Genomic DNA, 12979 nt, shown 5'->3' with positions numbered 1-12979 from the left:
ATCAAATTTCACCAATTGTTCTTTATCTTCAAAATTGATCTGTTTTATCCTTTACGTTTATAAATCTAACAGAGTTTGTCTTTTGACCCTAACCTAGTTAATTTTTCTCATTAAGTCAGGTCATGTGCCTTGCACATAAGGGCAAATTGGTCATTTTACTTATTAAATTAAAAAAATATGTTAATAAATAAAAAAAAACAATAAAAAAACTTAATATATATTTATATTCTCTATCTCTCCCTTCTTCTTTTTCCATTGCCACTCTCCAGCAACCACCACCAAACTCTCCGGCAGCCATCACCATCGCCGTCTTCTCCGACAAAGAAAACCACCTTCATCTTCAATCTCACCAGAAACCACCGCCAATAGAAGATTATCAAAAAGCTTTCAGTGTGTGTAAGGCGGATCTGCAACAATATACGTCGAAACCACTATCGGATCTCACCGGAAAAAAGGTCGCCACCACATATCGTTACCAGAAAGGCCACCACCGTAGATCAGTGACGGTTCAGATGCCCCTCCGTCACTTTGACCAGTTAATGGTTTTGATAAAGCGGTTCCGTCAACGATATGGTTCCACCAAGCTCTCCGGCATCCACTACCGACGCCGTCTTCTCCGACAAAGAAAACCACCTCCACCTCCACCTCCACCTCCACTCTCACCGGAAACCACCACCAATAGAAGATTATCAAAATCTTTTTGATGAATTTAAATTAGGACAATTCCAGATCTAGGTCTTTTTTATCTTCATTTTGTGGGCACAAGTTGACTTCTAATATTAATAGTATTTAGGTTTATGTGTTTATTGGTTGTTGTATGTATAATGGAACAATCAAAATCCGACAACCATATTCAATACAATCCAGAATCCTTCCAAAATGCAACCAAACCATCGGTTCTGAATTATTCCATCCAAACTGGTGAAGATTTTGCCCTTAGAGTTTATGAAGGACCAGTGAGAGTGAAGGTGGTTTTCTTTATCAGAGAAGGCGGCAGCGCTGGTGGCTACCGAAGAGCTTGGTGGTGACTGCCGGAGAGCTTGGTGGAAATTGAGGAGGAAGAAAGGGGGGAGAGAGAGAATATAAATATCAAGTTTCTTTATTGTTTTTGTTTATTTATTAAAATATTTTTTAATTTAATGGATAAAATGATCAGTTTGACCTCATGTGCAAGGTACTTATCCTGACTTAACGAGAAAAATTAGTTGGGTTAGGGATAAAGGACGAACGTTGTTGGATTTATAAACGTAAAGGATAAAACAGATCAATTTTAAAGATAAAGGACAACTAGTGAAATTAGGTGCAAACATAAATGACAATTTCTATAATTCTGTTTCAGTTTAATGACAACAACTCTGGTTGTTGCTCCAGTGGCTAGGGTGGCTTCTGCCTTCTAAAAGTGTTCAAACATGAGTTGGATTCTTTTATTATGATGCAAGTTTTTTCTTTGGTCATGGTTTATTCAATATGTTTTTAATTTTTTCATATGCCAGGTTTATACATCTTTTTTCCATTGTTGTTGGGAAATATAAAAGAAAGTTTGGTGCTTTATATATTCCTTTGATTTGTATTATATAAATCAAAGTCCTTTTTCAAAACAAAATTGGAAATTTTTTGATTTCATGAAAACGACATCGCTTAATTCCCTTTAAGTTTATTTATTTTTTGTTGGTCATGTTGATACCAGTTGGTCACGACTAGTATCCCTAGGTCGGGTGTGACAGTGTCGGTCAGGTGGCAGGGGTCACGGTGATAGCATTGGTAGTGATGGTGATGGTGGTGGTGGCCTGGCAGCGACAGTGGTGGTGGTGGTGATGGTCAAGCGGCAATAGTGACAATGGTTGCGGTGGTTATAGCGACGTTAGTGGCAGAGCTGGTGGTGGCAGTGAAGGTGGTGGCGGCGACGGCAGTCAGGTAATGATGGTGGCGATGGTAGTGGTGATGGTGTTGTTGAGAAAGTAGGATGCAGGAAGAATGAAATGAAAAAAAAAAGAAGGGGTGGGAAGGAATGGTTTTGATGGAATGAAATTCCATATGTAATGGATGATTTTATTCCATTAAACAACCAAACATCACTTTTTCATTTCCACACAATGAATCATTATGTAACAAAAACCGACTGAATGTTGATTTTGTTTTTCTTTTTCTATTTTTTTTGCTTTAGTTCTAGTATCGTACGCAACAAGCGTAACTAAAAATTACCCAATTTGCTTAGACTGGCCGCCTCAACGTACAGTTCCGAAAATGGTTGACTTATACCAACGATTGAGTTTTACCGATCGACGCCACTACATTGGTCCACCTCAATTTTTATAATTTTTTTTGTTTTAGTTCCCATACAATAATGCACGTAACTGAAACTCTTCGAATTCGCATAAACTTAACGCCTCAACTCTTGATACTGACAATGCTTGAGTTTTACCAATGTCTTGATTTTACCAACCTGCCCCGACGCAACGCACCGGGTAAACCGCTAGTTACATATAAAATTATTAATAGAGGTGTAAATCCTAACCGACTAACCTAACTGAAAAGGAGACTGTCCCGAAAACCAAATTGGTTAACCTATTTGAAAAAGAAACTTAAACGAAACCAAAACTAATTATTAACTCGTTAGGAGAAACCAATTACAAACCGATGGCTAAGGACTAGTTTGGTTAGCATATTTAGAAGTTAACCGAAACCAATAAACATACTGATGTGCTAAAAGTAGTATATAAAAACACGCTAATCTAGATACTAAGTAATAAATTCTATACTCTTAACTTAACTAAAACTACTAACCGGCAAGTGAACCGGTCGACTCTAGTACAGCTAAGTAAGTCTGGATATCGAACCCACGAGACTCTTTTAGTTACGTTAACTAGCTAAATTAGACTTAACTACAAACACGACTATTTATTTATATCGTTGGGAGGTTTTACTAAAAAGTAATATTAAACTAATATTAAATTAATTAATAAAACTAAAGACGACTTAACTTATTACTTGATTCAAATGATGACAAACAACCACCTAGGCTAGAATCTCTAATGTATCAATTATCAAATAGTTGGCAAATGCTAAGTTATGGAACTGGGATCTTAAATTATTCACTTAAAGAAAACCTAAACAGGACCTCTGACCATTCTCAAGAAGACACCTATGGATTTCTATTAAGTTCTTAAAAACACCAGTTTAATTAGACTCGCTTATGGTCGCTAATTTATTTTATGACAAGTACCTCTATAAGAAATCCTACCTTACAGCGCGGAAATCAAAGGTAGTTTAAAACATCCACTCGACTAGATAAACAAGGCCGAAAAATCAAACCTAGACGGACTCCTTACGAAGAACTAAATCTAGCAATCTTAAACAACCAAGACTTATCATATAATATATTGCCTTACAGCTATTTAGATTAGCAGCATACTTAAGTCTATTTGATTAATTATTATTGTTCCTATGGTTTTATTGCAATTCAACCATAAACTAGTCAAAAACACACAGTAGATAACTTAACAGAATCCTATCATATGACAGACAATCACCAAGGAAACTGTGAAACAATAAAACTCGTCAAACAATCCTAAGCACACATATGCATCGAATAAATAACAAGAAACCTCTTACTTAATCATAAACCATAACAAAAACAAAGTCTAAACTAAAATCCAATATTAACAAAAGTTCATCATAAACCTAGGTGGTTTAGGGGTTTAGCCAACAACCATACTCAAGAACAAACCAAATAAATAAGATTCAAAAACTGAATTCATAAAGAAAACAATAAATTCAAACCAAATATTAATGATGTTTGGATGAATAGGTGTTGAACCCTAATGCTTTCTGCTTGAACCCTTCCTTCTATAATTTTCTTCTTTGTCTTTCGTTCCGTAGGGTTCTGCCCTCTCATGAACGGCTGCCCAACTCCTCCTAAAGTTATATCTCTCTGTCCTCTCGGGCCCATCCCTTCACAGCCAACCTCCCTTTTATAAGCCAAAATTTCTTTTTAACTTTTGCTTTCTTATTTTCGGTCCAGCCCAATAAGCAGGGTATCATCTTTGTCCAGCTAAATATTACTTTTGCTTTCTTATTTTCGGTCCAGCCCAATAAGCAGGGTATCATCTTTGTCCAGCTAAATAATATTTGTGGCTCAAGTCCATTAATGTCCTGGTGGCCAATTTCAAAAACAGTTAGATATCCACATAGTAATTTAACATATCATTAAAATTCAATTGATTTAAATCCACGTTTTTATATTCAGCCATTTTCTTACTTAGCTCATACTTTTATTTCTTTAGAAACTCATTATACATAATACCCAGTAAAAATATTAGAATGTAATTAAACGATCATGTAAAATGTACCGATCAAATATGAGTAACTAAAATAAACCGATCAGTAGTTATTATTGTTGAGTTGATTTACTCGTTTTAGCCCGTTGTCTCTTAGAACCCATTAAACCCATATATGAACCAAATAATAATAATATTCAATAAAAACTTGGCTAGAAAACACTTAAAAGTATAGGGAATATTTATATAACAATATGTATATTTTAGAATACATCACATACCATAGGTTAATGATGTTAGTGTTAATATAGTTATAATTTCGATAAATTATACATAGGTTAGGGACTTTTCCCCTTCGAAATCAGTTAGGAACCATAACTGGTAAGTGCCAATACGAATCTTGACCAAAAATCAATTTCGATATGTAATTGATATTCTAGAAACCAATACTTGCACCTCTACTTATGGGTGAGCAAACTGGTCTTAGCCTGTAATACCCGACTCAAACTCGGACCCCGTTAGTGATATTCTCATGACCCGAAAACCGATCCTATTGTACATAATCGGGCCGGATCTTGTGGGTTTACCAGGTTTATGCTTACCCCTATGAAAGCAAACATATGTTACTCACTATACCCGATCCGAACCTGGTTAATGATGTTCTCACACTCGTAACTCTACTTAAAATCAATATATTTGTGACATCTCCAAGAAAGATCCCAATTCCGACACTCAACTCAAAGTGCAAATTAATAGCAAAAATTAAAAGCTAAAAAAGAAAAAAGAAGGATGTGTAGAGTCTAGATAACATCGCCGGTTTCTACCAACTCATTTTCTTTCCACGGAGACTAAAGGGGGAAAATCGGTTATACTAATACAAAGAAAGCTGCTTCATTGATTTACTTCAATTTGAACCACTCAACACAAAGTCAAATCATCCCAGTTTGACAACATCTTTTATCTGTATGTTTCTTGATTTCTTTTAAAATATCATTTGGGTGTTCAAATTTAATAACATTTGGTTTCAAAGTTTGAATCTTTTTTATCTAATCTGAACTGGGTTGCAATCAGTTTTTTAGATGAAATGTTAAGTGTTTAGATTTAGGGTTTAAATCTTGTGTTCATCTTACTGTTTTGATGCATTTTCTTTTTAATGATATGTAAATTTTAACATTTCTTGCATTTTATATGAATTTTTGATCTAATCTGGTCTGGGTTGTGATCAGTTTGATGAATTTATAAGTGTCAACTTTAGTCTTTGGATTTAGGGTTTAATTCAAATGTTGTCTTCATCTTATTTTTTTGATGCATTTTCTTAAAATTTTTTAAGAAAGTCATAATTTTGTATCTGTAAATTTCAACATTTCTTGCATTTTATTTGTGTTGGGATCAGTTTGATGATTGTAAGTGTCAACTTCAGTTTTTGGATTTAGGGTTTAAATCTTGTGTTCATAGTAAATATGTATTCAGAAATTTCAAGAAAGTCAAAGTCTTCCAGTTTGACTAATTTTGTATCTGTAAGTTTCAACATCATTTCAACTTGGGATCTTGGATTTCTTTAGGCAGTTACAGTTGTTGACTTTAGTTCTTGTTTTTAGGGTCTTGACTCCTAGTGCAGTCAACAACTCTAATTTTTGATTTAAAAGGTGGGGCTTTTGACAGTTATATTTTTCTGACTTTTTTTCTTCAAATCCCTACATATATTGTATCATTGTATGGTTGTTTTTAGGGGGCGTTTGGATGTGCGTTTTGAAAAGCATTATTGAATTTCTAATAATCACCTGTTTAGTGTTTGTGAAATATGAAATTCTGATCGTGTACTGAAGTATAAATAAAATAAACTAACTTTATGTATTGATTAACATGTTTTAATCATTTAATTACTTTCAAAATTCATGTTTTTTGCAGATATTTTGATCCCAACCGAATTACAAGAAGTTGGAACTTCAAATTCCATCAACTTTCGAAAAAAATCTTATTTTTTTATTGAGATTATTTTGCTGGTATAAAACGACAACAGTTTTTAATAAATAAGACGGTGTTTTGATAAACCAAGACTAGCAGTCAACAATTGTTTGGGTTTGACTTTGACCAAAAGAAAGACCAAATGATAAGTAGAGTTGGAAGTTACCTTTCTCAGAGTGTGTATTCTGTTGCCACCCCTTTTCACCCGTTTGGTGGGGCCGTTGACATAATCGTTGTTCAACAGCAAGATGGATCTTTTAGGAGCACCCCATGGTACGTTCGGTTTGGTAAGTTTCAAGGTGTTTTAAAAGGTGCAGAAAAGGTTGTCAAAATAGAAGTTAATGGTGTCGAAGCTGATTTCCATATGTATCTTGATAACTCGGGTGAAGCTTATTTTATCAAAGAAATTACACCCGAGAAAGATAATGATGCAAAAGATTCCAACGGTTCATTAGAGTCTAGAAATGACAATTTTGCCCCTGAGAATAATAATAATAATAATGCAGAGGAGAGTACAGAATCGGATAGTGAAAAACGATTTTATGAGTTCCAAGATGAAGATTTTGGGTCCAATCGGTATGATAATTTAGAAAACGAGTTGGATAATAATGATTATAATTCAGAAGTCGTTTTGTTTAGCGTTGATGGTCAAATTTTGTCAGCTCCGATATCATCGACGGAGGAGGAAAATACAGAGAATGTGCAATTTAGTACACCTCAGTTTCATTTGGGCCCGGTTGAGGCTCAAGAGTTTGAAGGTGATTTGGATTTAAGTAACGAGTCTGCATGGGCCCAATATTTAAGTGATATTAGCAGACCGAAAGATAACGATAATGATGTAAAAAAATGATGTTTTTAAGAGCTGTTTGGCATTAAATGATTTGGGCAAGCAACAAGATGAACCTGAAGGGGTTAAAAACGGCGACTTTGTACATTTTGAGGTTAAAAGTGAATCGAAAGTTTCTGAGGCTGCAATTCTTAAAGATCAAGATCATGAATCTATAAAGTTAAAGGTTGAAAATGGATCTTTAAGGGTGAATTCTGATGATGAAATTGTTAAAGATGATCATGAAGAATCTGAACATGTTGAAAATAGTTTAAACGGGACGGAAATTGAAAATGGGTGCATGACGTCTGTAACCGAGGAACCTCAACCATACTATGATGATAATGGAAATTTTGAAGGACCGAAACAGTCAAGTAAGTGTAAATTGGGCGGGTCTAGTAACGGGCCATAATGTTTTGGGTCAAAACGGGCCGGGCTCAAACACTCTTTTTTTCAAACTTCATATAGACAACTTAAATGTTTAAAATGATTATAGAAACTATATTATCACAATAGCTATCTAGTTTTTGAATAAAGTGATTTACAAATGTGTATTAATCAAAAATGCATTTTGGATTTTTGGGTGGGTAATTCTTTCGTATGGATCAGTTGGATTGGCCCGAAGCACTTCCTGTCAAAAAGTTTTGATTCTTTTTAATGAATAGTGAGCGTGACAAATATGATTGCAAAATAAAATTATTTCATAAATTATATAATGCTTTGAACACAATGTTTAGGAGGTTTTTAGCTAGTTTCTTAGATTTAATGATCCTCATTTTATCTCTAAAAGTCTTGGTTAATGATAATATACCTAAAATACCCTCAATAAGACCAAAGAAATTCTGTTAATCACACTCAATCTCACCAACATCTTGTAATAATTGGTGATGGACAAATAGGTAAACTGAAGTTATCTTCCAAGAAAAAGAGATATAATAATTTCAGGGATTGAGATATCACTTAAATGTTTAATAATGATTAATGACACTATATTGTCACAATAACAATATGGTTTTTCAATAACATAATTTAAAAGTTGTATAAATAAAAAATACATTAGTTTGGGTAATTCTTTCGTGGGTCTGGTCCTGTTGACCCGAAGCACATTTGTCCAAAAGTTTTGATTTTTTTATAAACAGTTAATGTGTTAAGTAAGAATACAAAATAAATTTATATATTTCATATGTCATACAATGCTTTGAAATTAACATGATTTGTTTGATTTAATGAATACTTTCAGGAATACAGATATCACTTTGCGGGAATCTGCTTCGACCTGGTATGGGTTTGAGTACCGCTTCTGAAACTTTCAACGCCCACCGGATACCAGAGGAAGAGTTTAAAATTTCCGCAGCTAAAATAATTAAAAACGACAGCTTAGTAGTCAAAATTGAAGATAAATACTTCACTTGGGAAAAAGCTGCCCATATTGTTCTTGGAATGGCTGCATACGGGCTAGAACTGCCCGTTGAGCCCGCGGATGCAATTCCTGTGGACTGGAGTGGGCCAGGGCCCAATGACGACACTGGGCTCCCTTCGACTCCATCGGGCCGGAGATGGAGGCTCTGGCCCATTCCTTTTAGAAGGGCCAAAACACTCGACCATACTAATAGTAGCATTTCGAGTGATGATGTTTTTCTTGATTCAGAATCGGTTTTTGATTCCCCGCAACCTGTCGAAACGACGCTGACACGTTTACAGTCTCCACAAAAGCAGTTTGGTAGAACTCATGTTCCGACTACCGAGCAAATATCGTCATTGAATTTGAAAGACGGGCAGAATATGGTCTCGTTTATATTTTCGACACGAGTTTTAGGAGTTCAAAAGGTAACTTTTTTCTCTTTTTATTAAACGTTTTTATTGTATTTTTCTAAATCATGTTATGTTTTATGTAGGTTGATGCTCATATTTACTTGTGGAAGTGGAATGCAAGAATTGTGATATCGGATGTTGACGGGACGATCACAAAGTAAAATATATTAAATTATATATTTTTATATTATTAGTTTTATTCTTAATTAACAATTATATATTAATTTTCGTAGGTCGGATGTTCTTGGTCAGTTTATGCCCTTAGTTGGGAAGGATTGGACACAATCTGGGGTGGCCCGACTCTTTTCTGCAATAAAGGTATTTAACTATGTTCTTTTACATGATTATTTTAATTTTTTATATATATTTTGTAGCTTTTTAAAGTTATGGAACATAAAAAATTCTTTTAGTTTGTATTTGATAAATATGTAAATTTCAACCCATTTACTTTTGAGCATCTTATATATTTTATATATATAATAATTTTTCCAAACTTGACAAAATACATTTACCAGTAAAAAAATTATTATTTTTTCAACGCGCAGGAAAACGGATATCAATTACTGTTTTTAAGTGCTCGAGCAATTGTTCAAGCATATCTAACTAGAAGCTTCCTCATTAATCTCAAGCAGGTATATACTGAAGGGTATTTTAGTCATTTGAACAATGGTCAAATATAATTGTATTTGGAAATATCTAAATGCACGGTTAATAAAAAAACAAGAATTTGATATTGTAGGATGGGAAAGCTTTACCCAATGGTCCGGTTGTCATTTCACCCGATGGCTTATTTCCGTCATTGTTCCGTGAAGGTGAGTGCTTATTAATTATTAATTATACTAATGGCGCACTCGGTTTGTACAATAAACAAATTTTTATGCCTTTCTTGTTGTGACAGTTATTCGAAGAGCACCTCATGAGTTTAAAATCGCGTGTTTAGAAGTAAGTATTATAAAATCAAACATGTTATTATTCGCTTTTGATTATTGTTAATTTAAAATCTTTAAAAATATATTACATGATATGAAAGCTCTTTTTCCATCCGATTACAACCCATTTTACGCGGGCTTCGGTAACCGAGACACTGACGAGCTTAGCTACCGGAAAATCGGGATTCCGAAGGGCAAAATCTTTATTATTAACCCCAAGGTATTTCTTTTCTTGGTTGACTGACTATATTGGTCAAACCTGTCAAAGTTGAACATTCTCATTTGATGTTTCAGGGTGAGGTGGCGATTAGTCATCGGGTCGACATGAAGGGAAAATCTTACACCTCTTTGCATACATTAGTCAATGACATGTTTCCCCCAACATCAATGGTTGAACAGGTTTGATATGTTTAGCTTTATCTCTTAACAGGCCAAACTGGTCAAACTGTCCAAACGGGCCAACCATATAGTTCGAAAGTAATCTGTCTGAAAGATGTTAAAACTGGTCAAACTCAAAGGTAATCTGTATAAAAACTGGTCAAACGGGCCAAATGGTCCAAACATATAGTTCAAAAGTAATTTGTCTGAAAGTAGCCAAAAACTGGTCAAACGGGCCAAACATATAGTTCAAAAGTAATCTGTCTGAAAGTTGCCAAAAGCAGTCAAACTGGTCAGATCGGCCAAACGGGCCAAGAATATAGTTGAAAAGTAATCTGTCTGAAAGTTGACAAAACTGGTCAAACGGGCCAAAAGAGCCTAACATATAGACCAAAAGTAAACTGCCTGAAAGTTGTCCAAATTGTATTTTTGAATGTATTCAATCCTCCTTAATTGCTTTAAGCAAAAAAAATAAAATAAAATTGTAATAAACTTATAATGCATTTTTTTTAATTATACTTGCCACATTTTTAGTTCTTTGAGATGTTTAACGAATCGGGTACTTTTTTGCAGGAAGATTATAACTCGTGGAATTATTGGAGAGTGCCATTGCTGGATGTCGAGTTGTAGTAGCTCTCGGGCTATTTTTGCATCCTTATTGGTGTAGTCGTGACACATTGTGTCGAGCATTGATTTGTATGTTAAACAAATCGGTTAGATGATGTAGTTCATGAAGAAAGTGTTGAAATGCCATGGTTTATAAATTGTTTAGTTCCCTAATAATAATATACAGAAACTTTTATAACTTAATTACAAATATAAAAGAAAATAAAAAAATTCATGACTAAATAAAAAACAATAAAAAGATAATAAAATTCAACTAGTTATCTAAATTAGATATGTTGGTGTTTGCCATATGCCCCACGAGATCCGGTCGCATGGCGTAGAGGATTTAACGATCCTGCAGTTCTTTAGTCATATCATCATTTGATTATCTATCGTGTTTAGGGGTTACCGTTAAACCTTAGTATAAAATCATGTCTGTGTAATGTAATGAAAGTGTACATGATAATTCTAGTTTTGAAAGGATGAATTGCTCATGTGGGTAGTCGAACTATAACCCACCGCTATGAGCATGATCATCGGATACTCGTGATCGCCTCCCATGTATTTGACCTGACCATGCCGTTGGACAATTTATTAAATTCTAGTGTGTGCAATCAATGCTATCTAGGAATTCCAAGAAATCCATGTTTTCTTTCACGTGTGACGCACAAAAGTTGTATGTCGTTGGTAGTCGGTCTACACAAATATATTCTTTTCCGTACAACTGAATGACACCATCACAAAAGTATTGTAGATTCTCACATGATGTTCTTTTAGACATATTCAAGTACTCATCATAAGCTTTAGGAGTAATCAGTATGATAGTTGACATATTGCAAATGTGCATTTCAATAGAACATGTCATCACCAACTATTGGTTTTCCGCCGAAGTAATCCTGCATAGGACAATTATGGGCATCTTCACAATCTCTAAATACTTAAAACTCTTGATCTTAGGATATCTTCATTTTTTCGACTTAGTGCTACTTGTGTAATTTTGGAGAGAAGCCGTAAGGTATGAATATTATTAGTATCACTAGGTGACGAGTCGTCGGAACTTGATGATAATGATAAACTAGATGATGGAACTTTAAAGATCAGAGGTACAAAGTTTAGTTTGAAATTGATAGAAACAAATATTAAGATTGATTTTTGTAGTTACAAGGATTAATGCTTTAAATAATTGAATACATTTTAGTTTTAAAATAACCAACAACCTTTTTTAATGACAATATAGTCATCACATTGTAATACATCGGTTAACCCATGCAATAATGGTTTGTGACAGTACGAGAGAGTCCGTATTCTCTAGGTACCGCAGCCTCCAGACCCTCACTCGGTTTCCGGACTATTCCTCTTATAATAAAATTAAAAGTCATGCTTAAGTTGCCATCACATTGTGTGAATATGGTGTCAAAGTCAAAATTTCATTTATTTATACAAAGCTAAAGTTTTAATGATAGTCATTTGAGGACAAAGTTTACTATATTTAACTATGCGGATTTCAGATGGTTTTCACCAGATGCAATGTTTATAAAAATGGCCGGGACTGATTTAGAAATTAACTCAGTACTTTTGAATCATCTTTATTTGGGTGGGTGAACAGATGATGGCGTTGACTTGTTGAGCCAGATTTCTAAAAAATAATAATAAAAGGAAAACTTTTTGTCCCTTGTAAACTCTTATTTACTTTTCATTTACTATGGTAATCATATTTTGTTTATTTCACATGTCATATTTTATTAACATTGCACATCCACATCAAAAGATAAAGTAGTTTATATATTATTATTATTATTATTATTATTATTATTATTATTATTATTATTATTATAACAGTAGACACTAATTTTTAATTGGCTTAAACACAGAGAATGTTTGGATTGAGTTTGAAAAATAATTTATTGTCTTATTGGCTTTTTCAAAAAACCATTTTTAAAAGTCAGGATTTGAAGTTTTTGAAAACTGTTTTTTAACCCTTTCAAAAAGCTAAAATAAAAATATTTTTGTGATTGCCAAACATATTTTAACTTATTGGCTTTTTAAAAACACCACTAAGCCAATAAATAATTTTCAAACTCAATCCTAAACATGCTCACAGAAAAAAGTTTAGCCATTTGAATCATCACCTCTCTCCAACCATCTTCTATCATACTTGAGCTCATCTTCCCTACTATCGTTTCGCT

At 33.9% G+C, this 12979-nt stretch overlaps 1 pseudogene across 1 annotated transcript; it reads left to right on the top strand.

Annotated features, from left to right (window-relative positions):
- The first annotated feature begins 6361 nt into the window (after nucleotides 1-6361).
- On the top strand, nucleotides 6362-10892 carry LOC143583768 (phosphatidate phosphatase PAH1-like; annotated as a pseudogene). Its single transcript, XR_013144240.1, has 9 exons — nucleotides 6362-7442; nucleotides 8309-8895; nucleotides 8964-9037; nucleotides 9114-9198; nucleotides 9426-9512; nucleotides 9620-9692; nucleotides 9779-10029; nucleotides 10104-10208; nucleotides 10761-10892. The product of XR_013144240.1 is annotated as a phosphatidate phosphatase PAH1-like (transcript).
- The last annotated feature ends 2087 nt before the right edge of the window (nucleotides 10893-12979 follow it).

The sequence above is a fragment of the Bidens hawaiensis genome, unplaced genomic scaffold (genome assembly GCF_021521415.1).
Source record: "Bidens hawaiensis isolate Kalapana, Puna unplaced genomic scaffold, B.hawaiensis_p1.1 tig00032510_1, whole genome shotgun sequence".
Classification (NCBI taxonomy): Eukaryota; Viridiplantae; Streptophyta; class Magnoliopsida; order Asterales; family Asteraceae; genus Bidens; species Bidens hawaiensis.
The sequence above is the reverse complement of the archived record's forward strand: the minus strand, read 5'-3'. Positions and strand labels throughout refer to the sequence as shown.